This window comes from Capricornis sumatraensis, chromosome 11 (assembly GCF_032405125.1).
Source record: "Capricornis sumatraensis isolate serow.1 chromosome 11, serow.2, whole genome shotgun sequence".
NCBI lineage: Eukaryota > Metazoa > Chordata > Mammalia > Artiodactyla > Bovidae > Capricornis > Capricornis sumatraensis.
In genome coordinates this window covers 40,122,424-40,146,886 of record NC_091079.1, presented here as the reverse complement: position 1 = coordinate 40,146,886, position 24,463 = coordinate 40,122,424, and the positions used below count along the sequence as shown (strand labels likewise).

The following is a 24,463-nucleotide window of genomic DNA, read 5'->3' as shown; positions in this document are numbered from 1 at the left end:
TCTCCAAATCATGAAAGCAGCGAGGCGAACCACAGAGCAAGGTGGAGGGTTTCCTCACCCCTCCTCAGACCAGTTGTGTGCCCACTGGGTGGAGGGAAGTCAGGTGCACAGCAAAGTGGGGGCCACGCGAGGACCGCGGTGTCCTGGGTGGAAGCAGGGGCTCAAGGCCAGGACTTGGAGCCTCGGGTCCTCCTGTGCCCACCCCGCCTGGACTGTGTCTAGACGTCAGTGCCTCCTGCCCCGATGGAGGATCCATACGTAACACCAGCCTTACAGGACCTTTATGAGTCTTTCAAGGTAAACATTGTTATCCTTGTTTTAATATAAGGAAAGTGAGGTCCCTGGATGCTAAATGCACATCCTGAGGACGCACAGCTGGGATGGACACCTGTGTACCCTGAAGTCCTCTCCTCTGTGCTTCATGGGAGTTGGCTGCCCTGGTGGCTCCTGTGGGGCAGGTGCAGGGCACAGAGACTGGGCACACAGGGCACAGACGAGGGCACCTCCCTCTCGGCTGGTCCCAAGGCTCTTCTGTGCTGCCACACCCTGACATCTCAGGACCAAGAGGAGAGGGCTCTCATTGCTGACACTGTGATGTGCTTGTTATGAGCAATATTTGTTACAGAAAATCCACAGATAAGGGGAGGAGAGAATCTTGAATATGGGAAACACTCTTATTATTAAGATCTGAATTTGTTGTCCTGAGCAACAGCAAGAATGCCCTTCTCTGACAGTGGATCCAAAGATACCTGGGAATTCATCAGCCAGTGGTAAACATCTAGTGAGCTGAATGGAAAATGCACTGTGTTCTTCCATGGTGCCATCATCCTCAAAACTGCTTGGTCACAGGGCATCACTTCTTCCTTACACAATGAGCTCAGAAGTCTTTTTAGCAGCAGAATCCCATAAGGATGTAAATATGCCACATGCAGTTCCAATCATAACATAAGGAATCTGAAAATGTTCATGATGAGAACCCTGTAAATGGATGCGAATTTGCTTCTTCTTGTGCTTTTTGAATAACAAGCATGAACTTTTCAGAAAAACAAATTATAAGGCATTTTTTTAAAATGAGGAACTTTAAATGAGGGTGTTTAGTGACAGCTCAAAAGTGGACCAGTTTCTTACGGCACAGGCTTGTTACATCTCCCAGTGAACAGCAATGTGTTATTCACAGCTACATGTAAGTCAGGGGCTGATGAGTCATTTGGATGCTGAGAAATTATAATAATTTGTAGATTGTTGCTCTGTAGTTTCCTTAGGTCTTGCATTTTAATGGTTTGAATTAACGGGTCCAGAGGTCCTTATCTAAGTCCCGCTTTGTCCACCCCCAGACCTGAAGTGGTGACTTTCTTCCTACAAAGGACTGTAGAAAGGACCAAAAATTGCTACCTTCACGAATCAGATTGCTGGGTTCAGTCCTGTTCGCATTCTTGCTAAAGGAGTCTTCATTTTCCTCGGATCATATGATTCTCAGATGAAAACTAGTGCTGGAATGGTATTTAAGTGACTTAGCTGTTTTAACTGACTTTACGCTAGATAAAAATGTGGACTCTGTTTGGGATCTGAATGCCTCTCCAGGCAGCCTTACTGATTTATCCTTATTAAAAGGAAAGGTATTATTAAACTGGTTCTCAATTACATATGCTACTTTTAAAGAAGCATTTTTTCAAGACTGTTTCTTTAGTTCTGTTTCCATGAATAATAGCCTACTGGTTAATACTGATTATTAGATGCATGCTAAGTTGCTTCAGTCATGTCCAACTCTTTTGCAACCCTATGAACTGTAGCCCACCAGGCTCCTCTGTCCATAGGATTCTCCAGGCAAGAATACTGAAGTTGGGTGCTGTTTCTTCCTCCAGGGGATCTTCCTGACCCAGGGGATCTTCCTGAACCTGCATCTCTTAGGTCTCCTGCATTGGCAGGTATGTTCTTTACCACTAGTGCCACCTGAGAGACCCAGTACTGATTATTGGTGACTTTCAAATTTGAATTTAATTACAAATATAACAACAGCAACAAATCCTGGGGAAAATGTTCCTATTCTAAATGCATAAATACATTGCAATTAAGACTGCAAACTAGTACAGCCACTATGGAGAACAATGGGAGGTTCCTTAAAAAAATGGAAATAGAACTGCCTTATGACCCAGCAATCCCACTGCTGGGCATACACTCTGAGGAAACCATAATTGAAACAGACACGTGTACCCCAATGTTCATTGCAGCACTGTTTGTAATAGCCAGGACATGGAAGCAACCTAGATGTCCATCAGCAGATGAATGGATAAGAAAGCTGTGGTACACCCAGTGTTCATCGCAGCACTGTTTATAATAGCCAGGACATGGAAGCAATCTAGATGTCCATCAGCAGATGAATGGATAAGAAACCTGTGGTACATATACACAAGGGAGTATTACTCAGCCATTAAAAAGAATACATTTGAATCAGTTCTAATGAGGTGAATGAAACTGGAGCCGATTATACAGAGTGAAGTAAGCCAGAAAGAAAAACACCAATACAGTATACTAACACATATATATGGAATTTAGAATGATGGTAATGATAACCCTGTATGCGAGACAGCGAAAGAGACACAGATGTTTAGAACAGACTTTTGGACTCTGAGGGAGAGGGAGAGGGTGGGATGATTTGGGAGAATGGCATTGAAACACATATACTATCATATAAGAAACGAATTGCCAGTCTAGGTTCGATATAGGATACAGATGCTTGGGGCTGGTGCACTGGGATGACCCAGAGAGATGATATGGGGAGGGAGGTGGGAGGGGGTTTCAGGATTGGGAACTCATGTACACCCATGGCAGATTCATGTCAATGTATGGCAAAACCAACACATTATTGTAAAGTAAAATTTTAAAAAAATAAATTAGAAAAAAAAAAGATAATTGAGTGAAAAAAGAAAGCTGTGGTACATATACACAATAGAGTATTGCGCAGCCATTAAAAAGAGTACATTTGAATCAGTTCTAATGAGGTGGATGAAACTGGAGCCGATTATACAGAGTGAAGTAAGCCAGAAAGAAAAACACCAATACAGTATACTAACACATATATATGGAATTTAGAAACATGGTAACGATAACCCTGTATGTGAGACAACAAAAGAGACACAGATGTATAGAACAGTCTTTTGGACTCTGTGGGAGAGGGAGAGGGTAGGATGATTTGGGAGAATGGCATTAAAACATGTATAATATCATATGAGAAACGATTCGCCAGTCTAGGTTCAATGCAGGATACAGGATGCTTGGGGCTGGTGCACTGGGATGACCCAGAGGGATGGTATGGGGAGGGAGGGGGGCATTCAGGATTGGGAACACATGTACACCCATGGCAGATTCATGTTGATGTATGGCAAAACCAATACTATATTGTAAAGTCAAAAAATAAAAAAAACCTAATGTATCCAAGCAGTAGAAAATAATAATGCAGTAGGGTTTGGGTAACTAGACTTTATTATTCTTTAGGTAAAAAGCATAAGACAAAGGATGGACATGGAATCATAAATATGTCTCTCAGAGAGCTACAAGGGGGGGTTTGTGTGGGTGGCAGGGCTGGAGGACCCTAGGGTGTTAAGAAATTGGACTTTGTTTAATTTATTACATGCCAGGAAGACTTCTTTCTACCTTTTTTAATCTGTAAATCTGAAATTTCTTTTCAATGACACTGCAGACAATTCTAAAAGAGCATGCTGATTTTTCTTCTTTTGCTATTATGCCATTCATTTGCTTCTTGTCTGGTATATATTTCTCTATGTCATCCCATTTATATATTTATATATATGTAAAGTATATATAATAAATTTATATATATATATATATATATAGTTTAGTGTTTAATGGGTATATTGAATATACCAAAATTTGTGTGACCATACTTTGTATATCAATGCTTATCTTTCCATTGGCTGGATTATTCTAAAATTCTAAAAGTAAAGTGGATTCAAGAATATGTTTATAGTTTCTTTTTTTTTTTACTTTTTAAAAAAAAATTTAACCCTCTCCCACCTCCCTCCCCATCCCATCCCTCAAGTTCATCCCAGTGAATCAGCCCTGAGCACCCTGTCTCATGCATAGAGTCTGGACTGGCGATCTATCTCACATATGATAGTATACACGTTTCAATGCTATTATCTCAAATTATCCCACCCTCGCCTTCTCCCACAGAGTCCAAAAGACTGTTATTTACATCTGTGTCTCTTTTGCTGTCTCGTATATAGGGTCATCGTTACCATCTTTCTAAATTCCATATATGCATTAATATAATATTTTATACATCAGTTCAGTTCAGTCGCTCATTCGTGTCCGACTCTTTGCAACTCCATGAATCGCAGCACGGCAGGCCACCCTGTCCATCACCAACTCCTGGAGTTCACTGAGACTCACGTCCATCGAGTCCATGATGCCATCTAGCCATCGCATCCTCTGTCGTCCCCTTCTCCTCCTGTCCCCAATCCCTCCCAGCATCAGAGTCTTTTCCAATGAGTCAACTCTTCGCATGAGGTGGCCAAAGTACTGGAGCTTCAGCTTTAGCATCATTCCTTCCAAAGAACACCCAGGGCTGATCTCCTTCAGAATGGACTGGTTGGATCTCCTTGCAGTCCAAGGGACTGTCAAGAGTCTTCTCCAACACCACAGTTCAAAAGCATCAATTCTTCGGCGCTCAGCCTTCTTCACAGTCCAACTTTCACATCCATACCAGACTACTGAAAAAGCCATAGCCTTGACTAGACGGACCCTAGTCGGCAAAGTAATGGCTTTTGAATATACTATCTAGCTTGGTCATAACTTTTCTTCCAAGGAGTAATCGTCTATATATAATATACTTTAAAAAGTTGTCTGATGTATTTGTAAAATAGTAAACATTATAGTTCCAGGAATACCTACAAGAGTACCCATTTCTGCACTGACGATGGATGATACAGCTGTTTGGTTTTTCCAACAATGCCATGAAGAAACACTTGACGATTTCCTGTTTGCCTTTCAGTTCAGTTCAGTTCAGTCGCTCAGTCATGTCAGACTCTTTGCGACCCCATGAATTGCAGCACACCAATCCCCCCTGTTCATCACCATCTCCTGGAGTTCACTCAGACTCACATCCATCGAGTCCGTGATGACATCCAGCCATCTCAATCTTGGTTGTCCCATTCTCCTCCTGCCCCCAATCCCTCCCAGCATCAGAGTCTTTCCCAATGAGTCAACTCTTCTCATGAGGTGGCCAAAGTACTGGAGTTTCAGCTTTAGCATCATTCCTTCCAAAGAAATCCCAGGGCTGATCTCCTTCAGAATGGACTGGTTGGATCTCCTTGCAGTGCAAGGGACCCTCAAGAGTCTTCTCCAACACCACAGTTCAAATGCATCAATTCTTCGGCACTCAGCCTTCTTCACAGTCCAACTCTCACATCCATACATGACCACAGGAAAAACCATAGGCTTGACTAGACGGACCTTAGTCGGCAAAGTAATGTCTCTGCTTTTGAATATGCTATCTAGGTTGGTCATAACTTTTCTTCCAAGGAGTAAGCATCTTTTAATTTCATGGCTGCAATCATTGCCTTTAGTTTGCAACAATTTGCCTGGCTGCTTGCTTTAGGGATGCCCCTCTGGGACTGGGCTCTTGTATTCATTCTGTATGAGCCAGGCCAGGTCTGCGTTCTGACGGAGCAGGGAGTGATTTCCCCGGGCTTGTTACTGGATGGAAATGATTTTATCATTTTACCTCATAGTTACATGCTTGCCTTTATTGTACCTATATTTGTTTGTATTTCTGTAGGTTTCTCCTGTTGCTCTACTTCTCTTTCACAGGTACAGCTGCTGCATTTTGACCATGAGATCCTTTCTCCTTTTACATGGCCGGGTTCTCAGGTCCTAAGGTGAGAGAGGATTTTATTAGTATGAAAATGTCTTCCCTTACTTTCTTCATTTACTGTTATTTAGTGCTTTCCTCAGAGGTTGACCTTATTTCTTAATCTAATTATGTGCACATATGTTATGTACCTTGACACAGTAATGATAAATGTATACATCTATACTGTGGCAAGTGGAAGATACATATGGTTACTTCTTTATTTTTTCGGTTACACCACATGGCATGTGGGTTTTTATCTCCCTAGACAGGGATGGAACCCTCGCCCACCCTATTGGATGTGCAGAGTCTTAACCACTGTACCACCAAGCCTTAACATTGACTTCTTCTCAGTTTTCTTTTTCTTCGGCCTTTTCTTGAAGTGGTCTTTTCTATTTTATTATTTAGTGCTTTTTAAAAAAATCATGTACACCCGTGGTGGATTCATGTCAATGTATGGCAAAACCAATACAGCATTGTAAAGTAAAATAAAGTAAAAATAAAAATTAAAAAAAAAAAAATCAAGTAATGGTCTTTTTTACTTCGGATACTTGTGTAAAATGTTTTGAGTTTTGTTTTATCCTAAAATATATTTTTCTTTCTGAAAAGCAAAGGCTGTCTTACTTTGTATAGAATTCCTGATGGTGGTCTTTCTTTTTTCATTGATTTTTACCTTCTTATAGTTCAGCTGAAAGTTTAGAAACCAGTTTTTCCTGCTTATATAGGTTTTTCAAATTCTTTATGGCAATTATTCTCCCAGGCTCGGGCAGGAAGGCAGCTCATCTACCCAGGTTCTTTACCTTCTGAGAAGCAGACATCTGACCTTGGATCCTGGAAGAGCTGAGCTGCCCAGAGCCCTTGGCCAGGCTGGGAGGGTGCTCTGAGGTTCTGTCCCCAGGGTCCAGCACAGCCCATTCCATCTACATGGGCACATCTGGCCTCCAGGTCCTTTGGGGCTAGGAGCTGGGGCAGGACCCTCCTCCAGATACTGGAACCTCGAGGTCATGTCCACTCCTGCAGTTCCAGGGGTCCTGTAATGAGCCATCCGTTTGTCAGCCAAGGACCTTCCTTCTTGCCTTTGGATGAGCTGTGTCCTGAAGAAGGTCCTTGGGGAAAACATGAGGACTGGAGCTGTCCTGCGTGACAGCCTGAAGCAGCGGGTTGGCTGTTGAAGGTCACAGAGGTTCTTGTTTAATCATTTCCTGCACACTGGGGTCTTGGCTAAAAATATGCTGAAGCAAGTGATGAGAAAGCCAGTTTTGCTCTGAAGAGAAGGTAGGACCTAGAATTGAGTTGTAAAACACATCATTTTTTAAGTTTTAAGATTAAAGTTGCTCTTATACAGAACCTCAGGAATTACCCCCAGGAAAAAGCAAGCACGCTGACCCTGTGCTGACCCATCCTCCCTTCTGTCTGGTGTCTGTGAAGATGCTAATCCATGGGCTCAGAGCCTGCTTTTCCTCAGAGCCTATTTCCTTTAAAAACAGGTAATTTGGATTTATTTTTAATATTGCACTGAGGCCACAGTTACCATGATGGGCTTCTATTTGATCCTGTTGCTTCCCTGTGGAGAAACATGGCACATGACCCCGTTCTCTGGAGACGGCTGTCTTCTCCCCAGTAAGTCTCCATTTTCACTAAATAGACATTCATTTTTTGTGTTCCCAGTTCGGACTTGCTTCACAGTTCTGATTCTGTGCATTGGTTAGTCTCTCAACACATTGTAATTTATCCAAATCTTTATTGAAGTGTGCCATCCAGAAGTGAGCTCAGTTAGCAAGGCATGTTGTAGACAGTGGGCTGATTGTCCGAGCGGCTGGATTCCCTTCCTAACCAAAGGTAGGTCCCCAGGCCCTCAGTTTTAAAAGCAAAAGTCACTCTGTCAACTTCCCCAGATTCAGGGAACCCATCTTTCTTAGGCATCCTGTATGTTCTATTGTGGCATTGCCACCTTCTTGCTTTTGCCTTGTGGGTTTACCTCTCTGCTGGGCTTCTGTATTTTGACGCATCACTTTACAGCTGTCCACTGTCCCCTCTCTGCACAAGCTGCGCCCAAGTGGGTGTCCATGCCTGTGTGCTCAGCTGTGTCTGATTATTTTATAATTCCATGGACTGCAGCCCACCAGGCTCCTCTGTTCCTGGGATTTCCCAGACAAGAACACTGGAGTGGATTGCCATTTCCTCCTTCAGGAGATCTTCCTGACCCAGGGATTGAACCTGCATCTCCTGAATTGGCAGGCAGATTCTTTATCACTGAGCCACCTGGGAAGCCCCCAAGTGTGTGTGACCTAATGTAATTATATATATCTAAAGATAAGCTGGGTGTATCTACTAGGATGACTCCTTCAAGGACCAGCTCTAGATGTTTCCTGTTCAGTTTCTTGTTGTGCACCCAGCTGTCAATCGACATGAGTCTATGTTATATCAAAACAACCAACCAAGTGACTCCAGCCTATTTAAACATTAAACTAGCTTTCAGGGATAATTATAGATGAGTTGATTGCTTGACTTGGAGTTACTCTTACTTTGGCCAGCAGAAAAGTAGTAATTCTAGTAGTAATAATGCCATAGTAAATTGTACATTATTCATGTGGTAGTATTGCCATACATATGTGTTGGAAATCAGTGGGTTCTCACTGAAAACATGGAACAAAGCATGAGGAAGAAAGAGGTGTCCAGGGCAGAGCCTGGGCTGTTGAAGGTATAAGTTACAAGCATTCAAAGTAATGACTGATCAATATAGTGAAAATGAGTATACTACCCAAAGCAATTTACAAATTCAATGCAATCCCTATCAAGCTACCAGCCATATTTTTCACAGAACTAGAACAAATAATTTCAAGATTTGTATGGAAATACAAAAAACCTCGAATAGCCAAAGCAATCTTGAGAAAGAAGAATGGAACTGGAGGAATCAACTTGCCTGACTTCAGGCTCTACTACAAAGCCACAGTCATCAAGACAGTATGGTACTGGCACAAAGACAGAAATATAGATCAATGGAACAAAATAGAAATCCCAGAGATAAATCCACACACATATGGACACCTTATCTTTGACAAAGGAGGCAAGAATATACAATGGAGTAAAGACAATCTCTTTAACAGGTGGTGCTGGGAAAACTGGTCAACCACTTGTAAAAGAATGAAACTAGATCACTTTCTAACACCGCACACAAAAATAAACTCAAAATGGATTAAAGATCTAAATGTAAGACCAGAAACTATAAAACTCCTAGAGGAGAATATAGGCAAAACACTCTCTGACATAAATCATAGCAGGATCCTCTATGATCCACCTCCCAGAATACTGGAAATAAAAGCAAAAATAAACAAATGGGATCTAATTAAAATTAAAAGCTTCTGCACAACAAAGGAAAATATAAGCAAAGTGAAAAGACAGCCTTCTGAATGGGAGAAAATAATAGCAAATGAAGCAACTGACAAACAACTAATCTCAAAAATATACAAGCAACTTATGCAGCTCAATTCCAGAAAAATAAACGACCCAATCAAAAAATGGGCCAAAGAACTAAATAGAAATTTCTCCAAAGAAGACATACGGATGGCTAACAAACACATGAAAAGATGCTCAACATCACTCATTATCAGAGAAATGCAAATCAAAACCACAATGAGGTACCACTTCACACCAGTCAGAATGGCTGCGATCCAAAAATCTGCAAGCAATAAATGCTGGAGAGGGTGTGGAGAAAAGGGAACCCTCTTACACTGTTGGTGGGAATGCAAACTAGTACAGCCACTTTGGAGAACAGTGTGGAGATTCCTTAAAAAATTGCAAATAGAACTACCTTATGACCCAGCAATCCCACTGCTGGGCATACACACCGAGGAAACCAGAATTGAAAGAGACACATGTACCCCAATGTTCATTGCAGCACTGTTTATAATAGCCAGGACATGGAAACAACCTAGATGTCCATCAGCAGATGAATGGATAAGAAAGCTTTGGTACATATACACAATGGAGTATTACTCAGCCATTAAAAAGAATACATTTGAATCAGTTCTAATGAGATGGATGAAACTGGAGCCGATTATACAGAGTGAAGTAACCCAGAAAGAAAAACACCAATACAGTGTACTAACACATATATATGGAATTTAGAAGGATGGCAATGATGACCCTGTATGCAAGACAGCAAAAGAGACACAGATGTGTATAATGGACTTTTGGACTCAGAGGGAGAGGGAGAGGGTGGGATGATTTGGGAGAATGGCATTGTAACATGTATACTATCATGTAAGAATCGAATCACCAGTCTATGTCCGACGCAGGATGCAGCATGCTTGGGGCTGGTGCACGGTGATGACCCAGAGAGATGTTATGGGGAGGGAGGTGGGAGGGGGGTTCATGTTTGGGAACACATGTACACCCATGGTGGATTCATGTCAATGTATGGCAAAACCAATACAGTATTGTAAAGTAAAATAAAGTAAAAATAAAAATTAAAAAAAAAATAAAGTAAAGGAAACATGAGATCCTCACAAGGAATATGTAAACCTAATTATCAAAAGGTTATATCAATCAAGATTAGCAAATGACAGAATCAAAGAAAATAATAAGAAAGCTACAAATCTTATTTTACTGGCGTAAAAGATAATACCAAGTCTCTCAACTGTTCACTGTAATTTAATATCTTGCATCACTTCATTTATAAGCTGTAAAGCACTTCCCATTATGTTTCTAGGTTCTTTTCCTCCCTTAGTTCTCTTGCTTACAGGTTTTCAGAGCTAGAGATGACCTGAGAGATCATTTGACTAAAAAATGAAACAAAACACTCATTTTAAGAGGAAGAAGCTGAAGTTGGAAAGATCTCAGTGACTTGCCTTCAGCTGACTCAGGAGACCCAGGGAAGGAACTCAGATCTCCCAAGTCCAAGTCCAGTTTTTGGTTTTGTTTCTGCTTATCGCGCCCTGAATCTCAGAGCTTAGCTTCTCTCCACTTTCTGCGGTTTATTGCGTGTCTCTCTTACTGTGGTAACTATGGGAACTCTTCCTCAGCTGCCTGACCTTCCTACTTGGAGTCCTGTGCTAACAGACTGTAAATGCAACACTTGACATTTTATCAACAATTTAAAGTAATTTTCAGTATCATCTAATCAATAGAGAAGGGTCGTTACATAATATAGCAAGATTACAGACGCAATTAAATAGTGTTTGAAAGTCCTTCTTACCTGCCTGTTAATTTCAGCAAACTCTGTAATTGGCACATTTGTTTATGCCATACATCAAATAAATCAAACTCTACTGATAAAACTGAGTTTAGATAGAACATGAAACAGTTCCTTGGGTGTCAAACAGAGCATAATTTTCTCTCCACTCATTCTAGAAACAAACAATAGCACCTAACAAGTGGTACATTTCTAAGAGAAGACCAGTGATGTATTGAAACAGTATGCTATTTGATGAAATAAAACCTCCTTCAAACGAAACAGATTCACAAAGACCCAGCAGATGTATATTTTCTGCTGGGGTTTATAGAACCATCTGGTCTTGGAATTTTGAGCCCTGTACTTTGCATTCAGTTCTGTCTTTAAAACATCCAGTAATTTTAAATACAGTCTATTTTATGCACAAATGTAAATATATTTATGTTTACTCATGACTTTGGTTCAAATAAATTGTGCTTATGTTTGGAAACTACTGAAAGTTTAATTTTTTCCATAAGAGGCTAATCTTATTAGCATAATATTTCATGATGTTACGGCTGTTTCATGTTCAACTTATAAAAAGCCTTCAAAGTTAAGAAGTAAGATTTCAGCAATTCTTGTAAAGCTTTTAATGAACCAATTTAATTACAAGAGTGTTCCCAGGTTTGTCTTTGAAAGCTGTTGCTATTTTTAATAGAACACTGTAAGGACATCTCCTACTCTCCTTGGATCTGCTGGTACAAATATCTTCCATGAACGAGTCATTGATATCAAGGTGAGAACAGACGTCACAGCAGGACAGAGAGCATGAGGCAGCCCTGAAAGATGCAAAACATGATGTGTTCAAAAGGTGATATAGTTAATGAATCAGCCTCTGCTGATAACATCCACTTTTAAAATAGCATAAAAGATTCGCTTGAAAATAGCCTCTCCTAAGTTCTGAGGACATTAAGTTCTCTTCCAAATATAGAGTTTATTATAATCCGTGACATATCAGGGGAAAACACCCTATGTCAAACCTAGGTTATTAATAAGCAGTGTTTCATTAAATTGTTTAAATTAGGAATTGTCTCTTAATCCCCCATATTTGTTTTGTTCCTGTTAGTATTATTTAGAATTATTAAGTATTGATGTTGAAAGTTAGTGAGATTTTGCTTCGAATATTCTCCCATTAAATATAAAAGTACTTACCTGTAAAACCAGGATGTGTGGCATCCAGATCCCAAGGAGAATGACTGACACAAAAGAAACTAAAGATTTTTGGTTCATCAATGAACCAAAAATTAAGTTACAGAAAGCTAATAAGACACAGGTAGAGCTGAAGTTTCACTGTGTTAAGGGAATTGTTAAAAACAGAAAACTCCTGGTTTTGTCTATAAGCAAATTTCAGCTCTACACCATTGCAGGAGATATACATAAGCTAAATACTGAGAATGTTAAAACATAAACATGTAAGCAAAAGTAAGGCCGATTTCCAAAGAGATAGAAACATGAGCGGCTGTAACAACATGAAAGAAAGCCAAATTTAAGGAAGAAAATCATTAACTGAGATGAGAGAGCCTAGTTTCACTTAATAATCTACACATGATATGATTAGAAACTCTGACCTTTGAAACAGCTTAACATCCACTCAGCTCACTTTAACGGAAGTGTATTTGAGCATTATTAATGAGATCAGTTTATGAGAGGTGTATCCAATTGTGCACCCTATAAACTAAATTCACTTCACCTACAAATATTCATGGAGGATTTTCAAAAGTTGATTATATGCTACATCACAAGAAACACTAAAATTGTTTAGAACAAACTTCACATGGCTAATACTTTTCAATTCAACTAATCCAAAATTAAATGATTACATTTAAACTAAAATTGTTATTTAGAAATTATGAAATCATTTGAGCAAATATTTTGTCAAGCAGATAATGAAAGTTAAGTGGAATACAGTGTTTAAGAAATAGTAATGACAACATTATGTATCAAAATGTGTATATCAGAATTTAAAATTTATGAATTGAAGACATTCATAGCAATTCTCTTCCTTGGGGCTATGAGGATTGTGAACACTTTGTAGTGTTTTCTTCTTGGTACCTTATTTTCTAGTTTTAATATAAAGAGCTTTTATTAGTTTTTTTAAACTTCCTCCAAAATTAGTAGTGATGATTTTACTTGTAATTTTTAAAGAGCTATACTTATAGAAAAAGGGTAGAATTTGTGATGTGTTATATATTGACAATTCCATCCATGAGAATGCATTTGTGTTCTTTTAAGCTATGTTGTTTGCAGTAACTTGTTGCACTGCAGTAGATAACTAATACAATTATAAAGAAAAGAAAATGAAATGTCATTAACAATATGAAGAAACATCAGTGGTTTCCTGCTGTGAACCCTTCACTTCAAAATAATTTGGGGGAAGCTCAGTATTTCTCACTAATTCAAATGAAACATCATCTAAAGATATGAAATGCTTATATACTTAATCTCATAAGACCCTCATATGTTTTATTTTTATGTCATATATAAACAATATAAATCCACAGCATTAGATAAACTTGTAGTCTGCTGCTGCTGCTGCTAAGTTTCTTCAGTCATGTCCGACTCTGTGTGACCCCATAGATGGGGCAGTCCACCAGACTCCCCCATCCCCGGGATTCTCCAGGCAAGAACACTGGAGTGGGTTGCCATTTCCTTCTCCAATGCATGAAAGTGAAAAGTGAAAGTCGCTAAGTCGTGTCTGACTCTTAGCGATGCCATGGACTGCAGCCTACCCGTCCGTGGGATTTTCCAGGCAAGATTACTGGAGTGGGGTGCCATTGCCTTCTCTGAAATTTGTTATTAATTCCCCCCAAATTGTCATTTTTATTTTTTCTTTAAATTATTATTTGTACTTTTCTCTGTATAAGCAAATGAAAGGTGCTAAAATGTAAGAAACAAGTGTGAAAAATAAAAGTAGACATTGTTATATGTTTTTGTCCATTTTTAAGGCCTGTCGTTATTGGTTTATTTTTAATACGTGGAATACAGCAATGTATTTTCAATACATTGGGACACTGATGTTCCGCAGTTGCAGAGTTTTGATCAATTCATGGAAAAATGCATGAGGTACAGTAGTCCAGCCTCCCCACTAGGAACTTGTGTTCCCACCAAGGAATGTTAATTCTCTCCAACAACTGAAGCATCCAGGGATGTTGCTAAAGCAGTCTGCTGTCTTCAGAATCTCCTGATTTTGTTTAATGAATCAGTAAAGTCCGTACCTGTGTCCTGAAGTATTTACTGACTTACACATATCTGTATCTGGGCCAGACTGGATGTGGTCTGAGTTTGGGGGTGACTCTTTGGGACAGTTGAAACCTACACACTCATTAAAACTAGTTGCCTTTTTTCAACTCTCACCACCAAGACTGATTTAATTTAGTTTCTACTGGTTTAATTTTAAACAGAAAATTGCTGCACTTTAAAAAGCTTTGCAAAGTTTTCTGTGCTATTTTTCACTATAAAGAATTGTGAGTTAATAAAGATGCATACATCCAATTTTGGAGAAAAATTTTTTTAAACTGATTTGGAATTACATTGCAAAACAGTCTGCAAACACATTCTCTTAAGTTCTAATTCATTCAACAACCTTGTTTGAATGGCAGTTGTGGTTTATGAACAAGAACATATTTATAACTGTGGCATTATGCAAAAGTTATTTACAAACTGAAGAAGTCAGTTATCTTTTTCTCTAAAGTTTATTCCCAAAATAAGAGCCACATTTGAATTTATTCTGTATAAGGCATTCTTGCTAAGTGCTTAACTTGCATTATCTCCTTTGATGTGCTCAACAACTTCATGAAATAGATTATAATATGCTCCTCACTTACAGAAGAGAGCAAAGTCCCAAAAGTTTAAATAGCTTCTCCAGTGTAATATGTTTTTAATGTGAAGGACAGGATACAAATCCAGATAGGCTGATTCCTGAAATCATACTCTCAAACTCAGAAAATTAAAAAAAAAACAACTGGTTATTAAAAAATAATGAGTTGGCTTTTTAAAATTTCATTTCATTGAAATATTTGTTTAGTGTATAGGAGCCACTAATCAAGAAGACAGAGTAGAAAGACATGTGCTCATCTTCTCCTGAGAGGACTCCAAAATTGCAACTCACTTCTGAACAACCATCAGTAGGAGAATGTTGGATCCCACCAAAAAAAGATAGCCCACATCCAAGGGCAAAGGAGAAGCCCCAGCAAGATGCTAGGAGTGGTGAAATCTCCTTTAGAATCAAACCCCATACCCACCAGAGATGCTCAGAGGGCTCAAACAAAACCTTGTGCATACCAGGAGACCTTGCAGAGATGAGGCCAGACCTGGCTTTGAGTGTTTGAATGTCTCCTGCAGAGGTACCTGCAGTAGCAGTCAGCAGTGGCCTGCTGGAGGGGCAGGGGCTCTGGGTGCAGCAGACCTGGGTGTGGCATAAGCCCTTTCAGAGGAGGTCACCATTAACCCCACCATAGAGCCGCCTGAACTTACACAGGACTGGGGAAACAGACACTTGGAGGGCACAAACAAAACCTTGTGTGCACCAGGACCCAGGAGAAAGGAACAGTGACCCCACAAGTGACTGACTCATACTTGCCTGTGAGTGTCCAGCAGTCTCCAGCAGAGGCGTGGGTCAGTGGTGGCCTGCTGCAGGGTAGGGGCAGAGAGTGAAGCAGTGAGTGCCCGGGACCTTTTGAAGAAGGTTGCCATTATCTTCATTACTTCCACCATAGTTTCCTCTCAAGGAGATCAAACCAGTCAATCCTAAAATAAATCAGTTCTGAATATTCATTGGAAGGACCAATGCTGAAGCTGAAACTCCAATACTTTGGCAACTTGATGGGAAGAACTGACTCATTAGAAAAGACCCTGATGCTGGGAAAGGCTGAAAGCAGGAGAAGAAGGGGACGACAGAGGATGAGATGGTTGGATGGCATCACTGACTTGATAGACATGAGTTTGAGCAAGCTCTGAGAGTTGGTGATGGATAGGGAAGTTTTGCGGCCGCAGTCCATGGGGTCACAAAGAGTTGGGCACAACTGAGCAACTGAACTGAACTGATACTTTTGTCTCAGGTTAAACAACAGGGAGGGAACACAGCATGACCCATTAACAGAAAATTGGATTAAAGATTTACTGAGCATGGCACTGACCACCAGAACAAGACCCAGTTTCCCCCACAGTTAGCTTTCTTTCTCCCATCGGGAAGCTTCCATAAGCCTCTTATCCTTATCCTGCAAAGGGAAGAGAGAATGAAAACCACAATCACAGAAAACTAATCAAACTGATCACATGGGCCACCGCCTTGTCTAACTCAATGAAACTATGAGCCATGCCGTGTAGGGCCACCCAAGGCAGACTGGTCATGGTGGGGAGTTCTGACAAAATGTGGTCCACTGGAGAAGGGAATAGCAAACCACTTCAGCATTCTTGCCTTGAGAACCCCATGAACAGCATGAAAAGGCAAAAAGATAGGACACTGAAAGATGAGCTCCCCAGGTCAGTAGGTGCCCGATATGCTACTGGAGATGAGTAGAGGATTAACTCCAGAAATCATGAAGAGACGCAGCCAAAGTAAAAGCGACACCCAGTTGTGGATGTGACTGGTGTTGGAAGTAAAGTCCGATGCTGTAAAGAGCAATATTGCATAGAAACCTGGATGTTAGGTCCATGAATCAAGGGTAAATTGGAAGTGGCCAAACAGGAGATGGCAAGAGTGAACATCAACATTTTAGGAATCAGTGAACGTAAATGGACTGGAATGGGTGAATTTAACTCAGATGACCATTATATCTACTATTGTAGGGAAGAATCCCTTAGAAGACCTGGAGTAGCCATCATAGTCAACAAAAGAGTCCAAAATGCAGTACTTGGGTGCAATCTCAAAACTGACAGAATGATCTCTGTTCATTTCCAAGGCAAAAAATTCAGTATCACAGTGATCCAAGTCTATGCCCCAAGTCTATGCCCCAACCAGTAATGCTGAAGAAGCTGAAGTTGAACAGTTCTATGAAGACCTATAAGACCTTCTAGAACAAATACCCAAAAAAGATATTCTTTTCATTAGAGAGGACTGGGATGAAAAAGTAAAAAGTCAAACCTGGAATAATAGGCAAATTTGGCCTTGGAGTACAAAATGAATTGGGGCAAAGGCTAACAGAGTTTTGCTGAGAGAATTCACTGGTCATAGCAAACACCCTCTTCCAACAACTCAAGAGAAGATTCTACACATGGACATCACCAGATAGTCAATACCAAAATCAGATTGATTGTATTCTTTGCAGCCAAAGATGGAGAAGCTCTATACAGTCAGGAAAAACAAGACCAGGAGCTGACTGAGACTCAGATCACAAACTCTTTATTGCCAAATTCAGACTTAAATTGAAGAAAGTAGGGAAAACCACTAGACCATTCAGGTATGATCTGCATCAAATCCTTTATGATTATACAGTGAAAGTAACAGATAGATTCAAGGGATTAGATCTGATTGAGTGCCTGAAGAACTATGGTCAGAGGTTCATGACATTGTACAGGAGACAGTGATCAAGACCATCCCCAAGAAAAAGAAATGCAAAAAGGCAAAATGGGTGTCTGAAGAGGTTTTACAAATAGCCGAGAAAAGAGGAGCAAAAGGCAAAGGAGAAAAGGAAAGGTATATTCATCTGAATGCAGAGTTCCAAAGAATAGTAAGGAGAGATAAGAAAGCCTTCCTCAGTGATCAGTGCAAAGAAATAGAGGAAAACAATACAATGGTAAAGACTAGAGATCTCTTCAAGAAAATTAGAGACACCAAGGGAACATTCTATGCAAAGATGGGCACAATAAAGGACAGAAATGGTATGGATCTAACAGAAGCAGAAGATATTAGGAAGAGATGGCAAGAATATACAGAAAACTACACAAAAAAGATCTTCATGACCCAAATAACCATGATGGTGTGATTACCAACCTAGAGGCAGACATCCTGGAATGAGAAATCAAGTGGACTTTAGGAAGCATCATTATGAACAAAGCTAGTGGAGGTGGTGGAATTCCAGGTGAGCTATTTCAAATTCTAAAAGATGATGCTGTGAAAATGCTGCACTCAATAAGCCAGCAAATTTGGAAAACAGCACTGGCCACAGGGCTGGAAAAGGTCGGTTTTCATTTCAGTCCCAAAGAAAGGCAATGCCAAAGAATCTTCACTCTATCCCACAATTTCACTCATCTTGCACACTAGCAAAGTAGTGCTGAAAATTCTCCAAGCTAGGCTTCAACAGTACCTGCCATGAACTTCTGGATGTTCAAGTTGGATTTAGGAAAGGCAGAAGAACCAGAGATCAAATTGCCAACATCCGCTGGATCATGGAAAAAGCAAGAGAGTTCTAGAAAAACATCTATTTCTGCTTTATTGACTATGCCAAAGCCTTTGACTATGTGGATCACAACAGACTGTGGAAAATTCTGAAAGAGATGTGAATACCAAACCGCATTACCTGCCTCCTGAGAAATCTGTATGCAGGTCAAGAAGCAACAGTTAGAACTGGACACAAAACAACAGACTGGTTCCAAATTGGGAAAAGAGTACATCAAGGTTGTATATTGTCACCCTGTTTATTTGACTTATATGCAGAGCATATCATGCAAAATGCCAGGCTGGATGTAGCACAAGCTGGAATCAAGATTGCTGGGAGAAATATCAATACCCTCAGATATGCAGATGACATCACCCTTATGGCAGAAAGCAAAGAACTAAGGAGCCGCTTGATGAAAGTGAAAGAGGAGAGTGAAAAAGTTGGCTGAAAGCTCAACATTCAGAAAACGAAGATCATGGCATCAGGTCCCATTGCTTCATGGAAAATAGATGGGGAAACAATGGAAACAGTAAAAGACTATTTTTTTGGATTCCAAAATCACTGCAGATGGTGACTGCAGCCATGAAAGTAAAAGACGCTTGCTCCTTGGAAGGAAAGTTATGAGATAGCATGTTAAAAAGCAGAGACATTACTTTGTCAACAAAGGTCCGGCTAGTCAAGGCTAGGGAGGAGTCAGGCTTTTCCAGGAGTCATGTATGGTCATAAGAGTTGTACCATACAGAAGACTGAGCACCAAAGAACTGATGCTTTCAAATCGTGGGGCTGGAAAAGACTCTTGAGAGCACTAGATAGCAAGGAGATCAAACCAGTCACTCCTAAAAGAAATCAACCCTGAATATTCTTTGGAAGGACTGATGCTGAAGCTGAAGCTACAATACCAGGCCACCTGATGTGAACAGCTGACTCATTGGAAAAGACTTTGATGCTGGGAAAGATAGAGGACAGGAGGATAAGGCGGGGACAGAGGCTGAGATGGTTGGATGGCATCACTGACCCAGTGGACATGAGTTTGAGCAACTCTGGGAGGTAGTGAAGGACAGGGGAGCCTGGCATGGTGCAGTCCATGGGGTCACAAAGATTCAAACATAACTTAGCGACTGAACAACAACAAATATGCCAAAGGGCATATCTGAGGGTGGCCTGCCTTGTACTCCATCACGTGTGTGTTGTGCAGACCCTGTGCTGTGTGGCAAGGGTGTACTGTCAGTTAGATCAGAGCCTTCCTCCTCTGTCCATGGCAGGTGACGGGACAGGTGTGAGCAGAGGGTGCTGAGGAGGTGTGATGAATTCCCACCTGGCCTGGCCTCAGCAGTTCAGGAGAGGCACTCTTGAGAAGGTGATCTGACATGTAAGGCATATCCTCAGGTGAGATCAAATGAATCTGGAGCTGGATCATAGTCATAAACGGTGCATTCAAGAGAAGTGAGGCGGGAGAGGTAAACAGGTGTGACCCAGGGAAGATCTAGGGCTCCATCTGAGAGGTGAAGGCTGGAGTCAGCGAGGCTGCACTGAGGGGGAATGTACCCAGCGTCATGCACAGCACTCCACTTCCAGAAGAGAAGCCCGACTGTGGTGTCTCCGTTCATACCTGTCAGTGTCTGGAAACAACCTGTCTGCTGTGTCTCATGTCCCCACGTCATACTTGGACCCGAAATCTGACAATTGTTTTGAGTCAACCTGAATTCAAGTCATCTCTTTTATCATCCACTCTCGACCCACTCATTCATTTATTTAGTTAACAGATAAGGTACCTTTATTCCCAAGTTGCACATAGAGATCCAGGTGTTAATCTTGTTATTTCTATAATCCTCATTCTGTTCTGTGGTGTAGCGGTTGAGAGGTTGGACTTTTGAGTCAGTCATTCTGGATTCAAATCCTGGGTTTTCCACCAGAAGGCTGAAGCACCTTGGAGAAGGTGATGTAACCCCTCTGGGCTTTAGTTTTCTCAAGTTAACAATGGTGATAATAATATGTAACACGATGTATTGTAACATTTCAAATTGTTTCAAATTAAAGTTTTATATTAAGCCCAAGAGCTTGTGTGTATGTGCATGTATGTGTGCACAGATGTATACATATTTATATAAAATAGGTATGCACAGGTGTAAAACCAAAGCATTTACCAAATTATCATGCTGTTTAAATTCAGATGCTGTTTGCTTAAGAGTCAAGCATGCAGCTATCAAGGATGCTCTGCCTCTTCAATAATAACTAAGTGTAAATTCCAAGGTGAATTAAAACAAATAGATGCCAGGAATAAAAGATTTCAGCTGTCACTTTAAGCAAACTGGTCCTAGAGGGTTGTTCACCAAGTCCCCCCACAGAAGGACACTCAGTGCTGGGTGGCATGCGGGGGTCTGTCCCTGTGTGCCTGTCACATGAAGAGGCCTCTCTTAGCTGGGGCTTTTATGTAGATGACTCTATACTATTGGTCCTTTGAAATAAATTCTCGAGTTCTGTCTCTCTAAAAAATACATGAGAGACCATAGAGAATGAGTGCTGACCTACAGAACCATTTCTCTATTTATTTTCCCTTTTTATATGACAATTGCAAGGGGAGTCACTTACCTTTACTGGAAATGCTGTGTTTATCCGCTGGCCAATTTCTTCAAAGAACCATGCCTCACTCATTTTTATTTTCCCTACAGCATTTAGTCTAATACCTCAACATAGAAAATTCTACATAAATATTTATTGACAAAATTATACAGTATTCAAAAATAGAAAAACTGAATTTCATTACATGATTAAAACATATTTTAGCTGTATTTTTTTTGTTTTCATTTCTATTTCTTATTTCCCTCACCCAGATCTGCAAATATTTATGAATTATTTATTGTAGATAAGACACTGGGTTGAAGTAACAATGTAAAATAGGCACCTGTAGGTTCATTAGTATATAGACATAAATATGTAAGTTGCTATTTTTCAAACTCTTTTTAAAAACGTGAAACTCAGCCTATTGTTTAGAAGAAAGATAATCATGTTTATCATATTATTTTAATTCATGCATAAGGTATTTAAAGGAAGGGTTAATTTGCAACCAACATGGATTTCTTTTTTTTTTTGTTCAAGCCACGTGGCATGTGGGATCTTAGTTCTCTGACCAGAGATCTAACCCACACCGCCAGCATTGGAATTGCAGAGTCCCGACCATTGGACTACCAGGGAAGTCACAACATGGAATATTTTTGAAGTTTTAAACAATTGAGAAATGTCCATTTTATTCCTTTGAAATCTCTCAGGACTGCTCTTGTGATAACTGGATGCTTCTTTCTACTTGAAAAGTGAAACTGATAGAGCTCAGTCGTGTCCGACTCTTTGCAACCTCGTGGACTATAGCCTACCAGGTTCCGCTCTCCATGGGATTCTCCAGGCAAGAATACTGGAGTGGGTTGCCATTTCCTTCTCCAGGGGATCTTCTTGACCCAGGGATTGAACCCAGGTCTCCCACTTTGCAGGCAGACACTTTAACCTCTGAGCCACCAGGGAAGCCCTCTTTCTACTTACTTCTCTACAAAGTTCCTCCTCACCCTCGACTTGGAAGCTTCTGAAAGCAAGAGCAGGTTCCTGCCTGGATGTCTCCATTTCACTCAGTAGCCACTCCACAGATCTTGCAGTGATTAAATTCCCCAAATAACAGCCGCCCCACCCACTAGGAGAGGCAGAAGGAAAGCATGCTCTGTAAAATGTTGTCTTTCCCATCTTGGAGGCTTCCTTTTCATATGCCGTGTCTGCGTGCGTGCATGCCTAGTTGTGTCTGAGTCTTTGGAACATTTTGGACTGTAGTCTGCCAGGCTCCTCTGTCCATGGGATTCCCCAGACAAGAATACTTGAGTGGGTAGCCGTTTCCTTCTCCAGGGATCTTCCTGACCCACGGATTGAACCCATGTGTCTTGCATGGCAGGTTGATTCTTCACCTGCTGAGTCAACAGGTAAACCTTTCCATATGCCGTTCATGAGTTAAAATCCGTTTAACTTAATCCACATCATCTTTTCTTTCAAACTCTGTGCTGAGTTTCATGTTTTCAACAAGAGTTTGAAATACTGCAGCACCCATAACCCCATCTTTTTTCCCCAGGAATCTTCCTCACCATGTCCATCTTCTCTCCTTCCACCTTGTGTAAACATCCGATCAGGCATCCCATGACCTGGGCTTCCCATGGGTGGAGAGCGGTCTCTGTAGTGGTGAGGAGCTTCAGAAATGTTTTAAAATCCTGGTCTGGATCCCAGCTGTGCCAGTTATTAGGGATATGAAATGGACATGGTTTCTAAGCTCCAGTATTTCTTCTGAGAAACGGGCGCATGAAGCGTCTCAGTGCTGGTGGGTGGATCTAGTGGCACAGCGGGTCCCCAGCGCTTGGTCCAGAGCCTGGGGTGCAGCAGATGCAATAACGCGGCCCCTGGAATGGATGGAGAGTGTCAGTTGCCTTCAGGTAACTTCCTGGATCCCCGTCCCTGCCACAGGCACAGGTCATTGCTGCCTTACTTGTCTTCCCGGCACAAATGCCCTGTCCCCTGCTTGCTTGTCAACTGCATTTTCTAAGGGACTGTGAGCTGCCTGCTGGAAGCACCCTCATATCTGTCCCAGCAGAGACACGGCACGTGACCGCACCCAGAGCATCGTTGTTGGGTGGTGAGCCCCATCTCACACATTCCATTGTGCCTACATTCATGGGTGCCTGAGTTCCCACACTCAGTGCTTTTAGTCTTGGTTCTATTTTTATACAATTATCCAGACTCCTTTGTGTTAAATCCTCTTTGATTAGACACTGTGGATTTACAGGAGAGAGTGCTATGAAGACAAAGGTGTCACATAATTTTACTTAAAATTGCTTATTTTTATGGATATTACCCATATCAATACTTGTAAACTGGAATCGATTTTAACCCAGCACCACAGTAAAAGCTGTGATTCATGAGGTCTCTAGTCCCCAGTGTCTTATGGGACTGAGTTTATCTAGTGGCTAAGAAACTGGCATTCGTACCTTCTGTTCTCTTTCAGCGCTTCCTTTTTCTGAGTTCGCTCTCTGATGTCAGCTCTACAGCATGTCCCCGATTCACAAACTGTTTCACAAGCTCATAGGACGTGCTGTTTCTTGAAGCCATTCTCTTACTGAACCACAGACGATGTACAAACAGAACCATTTTGAAAGTTAACAAGGGCTTCTTCATGAGGAACACCTTTTAACAAAATTTGGAAAAAACTGAAAACTTGAGCCACAGATAGCATGTCAACTAAATCAAATCTCCATACATTTTTGAAAATAATACATCATAATCGTAGATGGATGGAAGTTTCATTTCAATTTCCCAAACTCATTTTATCCCTCTGTCTCCCGAGAATGTTTAAGCTCTAGGAAACATACCTTTAACTCAACTAAAGACTTTTATTTCCTTTTATTAACAACACTGAGCTAATTTGCATCTGGTACAAAATTAGATTTTTGTCAGACAGAGTGTCCTTAATTTAGTTCTTGCTCTGAGTTTATAATAGAGTGAGTGACTTTCCCACATGGGTACTACATAATGTGTAATATTTAATTTGTCATCGCTCTTTCACTGCGTGAAATGAAATGAACAACTCACTGAGATCTAAATAATACATCAAATATGTCTGTACTACTACATGACATTCCTTTTATTCCACAAGAAATGCTGTTATCATTTTCAATAAACTATGTGAAGCAAGATGTGCCTCTGTCTTATCTTCTCTCGTGCCACTTAATTTTAATTTCTAATTCCAGTCACATGTTTTTCATTTTACAATCACACAGAGCAGCAATTTCTATGCCTTGTATGTCCCAAATGCCTGAGGACTATTTGCTGATTTTATTTTTGTCCTCATGTAACTTCCATTTTCCAGCACTTTGTCTGCTTCTTGTGTAAACAGGCAACAGGATAACTCAAACGTGGATGAAGATGATTGGAATGTGGTGCTTCTGGAAAAAGCAAAATTCGCTCAGGATTTCAGCAATTTTGCAGCAGAAATTCAAAAAACCATTAAAGCTCTCAATGAGCAGGTTTGTTTTTTTCCCGAGTGCC

At 40.7% G+C, this 24,463-nt stretch overlaps 1 pseudogene; it reads left to right on the top strand.

Annotated features, from left to right (window-relative positions):
* Nucleotides 1-243: 243 nt before the first annotated feature.
* Nucleotides 244-24,463, top strand: part of LOC138088301 (protein-L-isoaspartate O-methyltransferase domain-containing protein 2-like) — a 67,725-nt pseudogene continuing 43,505 nt past the window's right edge.